This window comes from Pelobates fuscus, chromosome 9 (genome assembly GCF_036172605.1).
Source record: "Pelobates fuscus isolate aPelFus1 chromosome 9, aPelFus1.pri, whole genome shotgun sequence".
Classification (NCBI taxonomy): Eukaryota; Metazoa; Chordata; class Amphibia; order Anura; family Pelobatidae; genus Pelobates; species Pelobates fuscus.
In genome coordinates this window covers 142,036,335-142,044,733 of record NC_086325.1, presented here as the reverse complement: position 1 = coordinate 142,044,733, position 8,399 = coordinate 142,036,335, and positions in this window count along the sequence as shown.

The following is an 8,399-nucleotide window of genomic DNA, read 5'->3' as shown; positions in this document are numbered from 1 at the left end:
AATTCCACATGCAGACTCTCACATGCAATACCCCAAACAGCCCCCACACATACACACACTACCAAACACACAAAGTGACATATCCATCCACACACAAAGCAATTACAGTAAAAATAACAAGCAGAATACGGCAGCATACACACCTCAATTGAAAAAAATAGGATCGGCACGCTACGGGACATCACAATCCTATATCGGCACAGTGTTGCTAAAAGGTAGCCTAACCCCTCCACTAGAGCTGGCTTAACCCCAAATGAAAACATAACAGTTTCTCTGAAACAGCTATGTTTACAGCAGGCAGGGTTAACCCTAGAGGGACCTGGCACCCAGGCCACTTCATTGAGCTGAAGTGGTCTGGGTGACTATAACCTTTAACTTCTGTCACTTTTTTCCCCCTCTTTTGTCCCAAATCACCCCCTCTGCTTCTCCATTATTTGTTGCTTTTTTATTATTATTATTATTTTGAAAAAAAAGCTTATTTTTAAAGCCTTTGTCAACAGCAATTGCAATTTGTGAGAATCAACACAGGTGCTTTGGAGGCCCCTTGGGCATGCATGTCATTTGAGACGCACATCCAAGAAGGACAAAATATGGAACTCCTGGTCGCTGCCATCTTAGGAAAACAAAGATGGCAGTGCCATTAAAGCAGACCCGGCGGGAGAAGCACAACATTGTAAAATTAAATTTGCACTGGTCCCAGGGCATAACATGGTTGTGGGGGGATAGTGGGGACTATAGGGAGGCATTCATAGGCTGTTGGGTAGGACAAAAATATTAGTGATAGAGCCTCTTTAAATATAGCACTATTTTATTTGGTGGTTATCTATTAAACAGCTGACAGACCAAAATGAAAAAAAAACGGCTGCCGGTTGGTGATGAAAATCGTTTGGGGGGGGTTTGGTGACTCGTGTCTCTGTCCTAAGGCTGGTTAGAATTTTTTTGAATTTGTAGGATTGCATTATTGTATTTGCCCTTGCTTCTGTCATTGTGTTTATTTAATATTTTTTTTTTTTTCTGTATTTTTTTCACTACATTTACATGGACGTGCTGCATTTCTGGCTGAGATCATCAAGATTGATAACCTCAGCCAATCCAATTCTTCTAATAGGGAAGCAATGGAAGGTTAGAGCGTATATGTGGCAAAATGCTGCAGCACACTAAATACATGCTGTCCATGAGTAGCATTTGATTGAAAAAAAACCAAATCTGACTTGGTTCTTCAGCGAAAGCAGCTGAACTACAGCTCATTGTGGTGGCTACAATAATATGAGACTACAAATTACAACCACCTGTTTTCTGTCAAAGCATTTTGAAGCAGTTTGACAAAAACTATGGCTTTGCAGGGCACCTGCTTCCCCTGCATCCCCTGCAGTCTCGCAGAAATAACACTTCCACTTCATCAAGAGGAAATCTCTCCGACCATGAATGGTAGTAAAAGGCTTACTGCCCTGGCTCACTTGTTGGGGAGTAAATATGAGCTGGAAATAAAAACCAAGGGAGTAAGGTACCCTCCAGAGTACATATGAATGGTATCAGGCATATCAGGTATATCTATATTATACATGATGGGATACAACTGAAAGAGTTAACCAATGCGTAGAGCAATATTTACGATGTTATTGTTCCCACCTACAAGATGATTGGAGCACATGGTTGCCTATGGCCGAATTTGCATACAACAACTCAGTTCATACCAGTAGTAAAATGACTCCCTTCTTCTCAAATTATGGGTTTCATCCCTCTTCGTTTCCTACTCATACCATTCCTTCTTCTAACCCCACCGTTTCAAATCAAAACTCTTTCATGTCTTCCCTGTTTCTTAAATTGCATGAAAATCTTAAACTCGCATCGTTTAATCAAAAGAAGGCAACCTCCTCCAGCTTATAAAATTGGTGATCTTGTCTGGCTCTCCTCAAAAAACATGTCCACCAACCGTCCTTCAAAGAGTTCCCTCTTTCTTGGTCCTTTTCGAATATTGTCAATCATCAACCGTAACGTTGTGAAATTGAAGCTTCCACCTACTTTGAAACTTCACCCTGTCTTCCATGTTTCCTTGCTCAAACCTCACCTCTCCGACCCTTTTCATAGAGATGCAATTACTACTCCTGATCCTATTTTGGTACAAGGTGAAGAGGAATACGAGATCCAAAAGATTCTGGATTCACGGATCCATCGTGGCTCCCTGCAGTACCTCATTAGGTGGAAAGGTTACGGAATCGATGAGGACACTTGGGAAAACTCCTCTGTGATCCATGCAAACAGGTTAATTACCGCATTCCACAGGCGCTATCCGTCTAAACCATGTTGATAGCACCCTGTGGGTGCTCCTTACAGGGAGGGTACTGTCATGTCTTAACTGCCGGCATTACCGTTACATTTGACTCTTCCGGGTAGACGGAGCTTGGCCACACCCCCTTCTCTGACGCGGTCTCCCCACGCTACATAATGAGACTGCGCCAAATTCAAGACGCTGGATTATTGAAAAGCGTTACCGCGAAATCAAAACCGGCTAGCAAGATTCCTCTAAACCCTTTTGTGCATCGAACCCGGACTGGAAACTGTTGACCCACTTTCTCCTCACCTCGACCGCGGATTGTAAAAGGACCTTCTCCTTCTGCTTAACCTCTTCCTCCCCGGAGGAGAACTTAGGAAAACCTGGACTTCCACCATTGAAAAGCTAAGTTAAAATTGCAACCGTAATAGGATATTGCCTGCTTGCAAATCTGCTTACCTCTATCTTCAAACTAATTCATACCTGCTGCAACTTTCATTTCTTATTGCTTCGTTTCCATGGACTGGCAAACTCCTATCTGCTATACTGCATGCATACTAGAAGCTGCTTACTCCGCTTAACAAACATCCACTTAATTAAAGATACAGTACCTGTGTTATTCGCTAATATCCTAGTCATTAATCTAAATCCTGAGAGATCTGCAGTTGTGTTCCATTTAAATTCATGTAAGCATTACACCCAGATGATGGTTTTAGCCTTCAATTGGCTTTGTGGCAAGACGAACCTAACTGTAACACTCAAACCTAGGAGACGTTGGAGTAAAGGATAAGGATAGTAGTCCACACAGGTCCTTAGAATGGCTAGACTTAACCCAGTGCTAAATAGGAGAAACAGTCTTCAAGTAGACAGAGCATAAACAAGAACAGGCTGAGGTCAAGGGATTACAGAATGGTACAATACTGATAGGCAAACTGAGGTCAGGATTACAGAGATCATGATAGTCAATAAAGAAGCCAAGTCAACACTGGTAGAGAAAACATATATACATTATAGTTGTTTTGGGTATGAAGAACCCATGATAGGGCAAGGAACAGGCGCTAGCCTGAGACTTATTATATCCTTAAACAAAAGACTATTGGTCGGCCTCCTCTAGCAGTGCTAGAACATGTGTGGCCATGTTACCTGACTGACTTGTTGTGTTTAGACCCAAAAAAACACAACACAGCCTCTTCTCAGTAAACGGCGTGTGTGATGGAACAGTCTGTGTCCGATGGAACATCCGAATGACACATGGTGTCAATATGCAGAGCAGAAGTGTTCTGTGGCCTAGATACTCAGTCAGTCTATGTTTAGCTGATAGCCTTTTAGGCATAGGGAGCAAGGAGTTCATATTTGGATTGACATTTTATATAAACAGAAAATATAATATTACCAAGCCTTAGAGTAGCCATATTCAAAAGAGTGTCAAGGGTGAGGTGAAATAACACACCTGTGAACAGGTAGCATAGTTAGAAATGAGCCAAGGTCTAGGATTGAAGATGTACAGCAAAATGAGAGGACACATCTGATTAGTTGAAAAACAGGTTATACAAATACACAAGCAATGCAATTATGTAATATACTATTGGGTATGCTCGATACTAATACAGGATAAAAACAGGTCTGTCTGGAGTTTTTAAATAGGTAACAGTGAAGTGTCATACTACTTCGTGCATACAAAGAATGTACAAATGACGCATTGTACAGATGTTTTATAAAACATGTCTCATTTCAATGTTCCTACCTTCAAGCAGCCTGATAGTCTGGCAAAATTACCTGTTGTAAAAATAGGTAGGACACAGCGATACACACTGCAGCTCTCCAAAAAAAATCACTCCAGACAGCAGAACAAACCGGGAGTCCGTCCATCAGACAGATTAACAGAAAGCAAAAAAAAAAACAGAAAGCCCCTTTAAATGCTGCAGCCGCCTGAGTGCTCTCTTAAAAGCCTCAGGCGGCTGCAGCTTCTCACCTTCCGCGCAGAACAGGAGTTTCTGTTTCCTGTACCCGGCCGGACTGACAGGAAGGTGCACACTCAGTGTGCACCTTCCTATCACTCCGACCGGGCACCGCGGACCCAAGAGCAGCTCGGCCACGCTACAGGGGAGGGGGTAAGAACAAAGAGGGGGGGTAAGAACAAAGAAGGAGGGGGGGGGTGGTAAGAACAAGGAGGGAGGGAGGAGGAAGGGAGGGGGGGGGTGGTGGTAAGAACAAGGAGGGGGGGGGGTGCTAAGAACAAAGAGGGAGGGAGGGAGGGAGGGGGGTGGTAAGAACAAAGAGGGGGGTGGTAAGAACAAAGAGGGAGGGGGGGTTAGAACAAAGAGGGAGGGAGGGGGGTGGTAAGAACAAAGAGGGAGGGGGTAGGAACAAAGAGAGAGGGAGGGGGGTAAGAACAAAGGGGAGGGGGTAAGAACAAGAGGGAGGGGGGGTAAGAACAGAGAGGGCTGGGGGTAAGAAGAAGGAGGGAAGGGGGGTAAGAAGAGGGAGGGGGTAAGAAGAAAGAGGGAGGGGGGTAAGAAGAAAGAGGGAGGGGGTAAGAAGAAAGAGGGAGGGGGGTAAGAAGAAAGAGGGAGGGGGGTAAGAAGAGAAAGGAAGAGGGGGTAAGAAGAGAAAGGGAGGGGGTAAGAAGAGAAAGGGAGGGGGGTAAGAAGAGAAAGGGAGGGGGTAAGAAGAGAAAGGGAGGGTAAGAAGAGAGAGGGAGGGGGGTAAGAAGAGAGAGGGAGGGGGGTAAGAAGAGAGAGGGAGGGGGGAAGAAGAGAGACGGGGGTAAGAAGAGAGAGGGAGGGGGTAAGAAGAGAGAGGGGGTAAGAAGAGAGGAGGGGGGAGTAAGAAGACGGGGAGGGGGGAGTAAGAAGGGAGGGGGGAGTAAAAAGAGGAAGGGGGAGTAAGAAGAGGGGAAGGGGGAAGTAAGAAGAGGCGGGAGGGCGGAGTAAGAAGAGGGGGAGGGGGTAAGAAGAGGGGGGAGGGGGTAAGAAGAGGGGGAGGGGAGTTAGAAGAGGGGGGAGTAAGAAGAGGGAGGAGTAAGAAGAGTTGGGAGTAAGAAGAGGGGGGAGTAAGAAGATGGGGGGGGAGTAAGAAGAGGGGGTAGGGGTAAGAAGAGGGGGGAAGGGAGTAAGAAGAGGGGGGAGTAAGAAGGGGGTATGAAGAGGGGAGGGGGGAGTAAGAGGAGGGCAATTGCCCCCTCCCCTGTCCGCAGGCACCGTGCAGGCAGGGGAGGGAGGAAGAGAGGACCCGGGAGCTCAGCCTTCAGCTCCTCTGGGTCCTTCTTGCGTGAGCACAGATCGTTGCCGCGGTTACCACAGCAACGTTAGGGCTCTTGCGAGAGTAAACTCTAGCCCTGGAGCTACGGGCTAGAGTTCACTCTCAACACTGTGACCACCAGGGATTCCTGGTGGTCGCAGTGGTGAGAGTGAACTCTAGCCCCATAAACACACTGCCCCCACACACCATACACATTCACACACTGCCCCCATACACCCACACACACCATACACATTTACACACATTGCCTCACACACACACACACACACACACACATACACTGCCCACCCATACACACACAGCCCCCCATACTAACATTGCCACACACATACACAGCCCCCTCATACACACATTGCCCCACACACCCTAAACATTCACACACTACACCCCCTCACACACACTGAACCTTTCACACACACTGCACCCCTTACACATTGCACCACTGCTCCTATACCCTACTACAGCCTCATATCCCAGCAGACCCCAGGTAAGTTGTCAAACTGTTCTTAAACGGTTTGACTACTTACTCTAAAAGGGGGGCCCGGCCCTCCTGGCACCATAACGACTACACAGAGCAGTAGTGGTTATTGTGCATGGATTATTTCTTTAAATAATCTACAAGTGCCCCAGTAGCCAGCAAGCCAGCCAGCCCACAGGCCGGCCAGCCAGCCAGCCAGCCCACAGGCCGGCCAGCCAGCCCACAGGCTGGCCAGTAGCCAGCCAGCCAGCCAGCCCACAGGCCACCAGCTAGGCTTACAGCCAGCAAGCCCACAGCCTGCCAACCACAGCCAGCAAGCCACAGCCTGCCAGCCAGCAAGCCAACAGCCTGCCAGCCACAGCCAGCAAGCCCACAGTCTGCCGGCAGTAGCCAGCAAGCCCACAGCCTGCCAGCAAGCCCACAGCCTGCCAGCTGCAGCCAGTAAGCCCACAGCCTTGCAGCAAGCCCACAGACTGCCACCCAGCAACAGTAATTAAGGTAAGAGGAGCCAACTTGGCCTAGGTATCAGCGAGCTATGTTGTGTTGCTATATTGTGAATAGGAACCAGAGTGTTGGAGAGACCCCCCTCCAGGCCCCATTAGACTCCATTGTAGTCTCTAATGGGACCTGGAGGAAATTATTTCTAACACACTCTCTAAAGGACACTAAGATAGCCTCTGCTAGAAAGACCCACCTCCATGGCCCATTAGCCCTCAATTGTAGTCTCTACTGGGGCCTCGAAGGGATGATTGCACTTTTGTTCCTTGTGTCTAAAGATTGTGTAGGGTGTGGCTGGAGGCGGTGCATGGAGGCGGGACATGGGTGGCGCTTGCTGCGGAGTATGGGTGGGGCCTGTAAGGGGGCCCTTGATTTATTTTGCCCGGGGGCCCTGAGGGTTCTCAGTCCGCTCCTGAATATACACACACTACTACATGTACACAATGTTACACATGCAGTCTGACATAGTTTATTAGTGATTTAGGACATTTTCCTTTTCCAAATGTTTTTTTATTTTTCTTGTGTCAATCCCTGAGATGTTACGTAACATCAGGTGACATTGTGTCCGGTGTTGTTGCACATATGTAACTAACTATTCAAACTAGCATGGCCGGTATTTTTTTCCAAAAAAGGTGGCAACCGTAAGTACATCAGGTCATTAGGTGGGTTTATAGAGGTGGAATGTGTTGTGCAATCAAATTCCAGGAGTAAAGGGCAGCACTCCCCCATCATCATAAACACCAGATGCCACTGATCATTACCAAACGTTGGTAACAGCCTTAAGTTTAGAGTCCCCATACTGTTTCTTTTTAGTAACAACATATGAATGCATAATGAAACAGCGAGAGTCTATGAGAAGGATAGAAGGTAGAATGCTCAGAGGAAAAAGTGATAGGAATAAATAAGATAAACCAGCAAGGTGCCAGCATTGGGGAAGAATGCACCTATAGAACCTGTGTGAGTCACTAACCCATGATGAGAAAGTAGGAGCAGGCAGGAAGGAACCTTAATGAGCTCCAAAACGGAAAAAATATTTTAATATAAGTTGTATTTGTCTTCTTTATCTGCTTTGTAAACTTCTTTGTTCTCTGTTTACTTTGTAAAATTAATAGCAGTTATTCAAGGGTTACTCCAACCTCCATGATCACGTCTGCTTTTACAAATGGTCATGGTAGTAGGAATCTGTATGTGCAGCATTTCTGTTTGAAACACTGCAGATATATATATACAGAGATTTTAGCACTTTTGTGCCGGGGTGTGATTAACATGTGACTTTGGCAGCGGATAACTCTGTTACGGACTGCTGAATGTTAATTCTGTGTAAATATTATGTCTTTTGTCTGAACACTGGCAACAGACATAATACGTTTCTACCCTTGCAAGCAATAATGTGAGCACTCCCCTTCCCTCTTTCATTTGAGCCCTCCCCACCTTCCTATATTTCTAATAATTTGTCCATGTTTTGTTTAGTTCTCTACCCCCTTGTCCCCCACCCACTGCCCCCATTTCTTCCTATGGTTCAAAGTGGGAGCATGCGCTCTGAGCCGGTTAGAACGGTCGAATCAAATGATTCTTTATGAGAAGCGTTTGATTGGATCACAATAAGGGACGCGGTGATGTTGAACAGGGTATGGAATCCAGCAAGGAGAGGGGGCAACCTAATGACTGAAGCCCAATAGACCAGGTGTACATAACCTTCGGCACTCCAGATGTTGTGGACTACGTCTTCCACAAAGCTACTACAGATATAATGCTAACAAAGCATCAGAGGAGACATAGTACACAACATTTTGCATGCCGACGGTTGACTATCCCTGCAATTAAAAAAAAAAGATTTAAAAAGGGCTCGAATCCCAAACTTATACCCAAATTCCCCTCTCTGTACCCCGC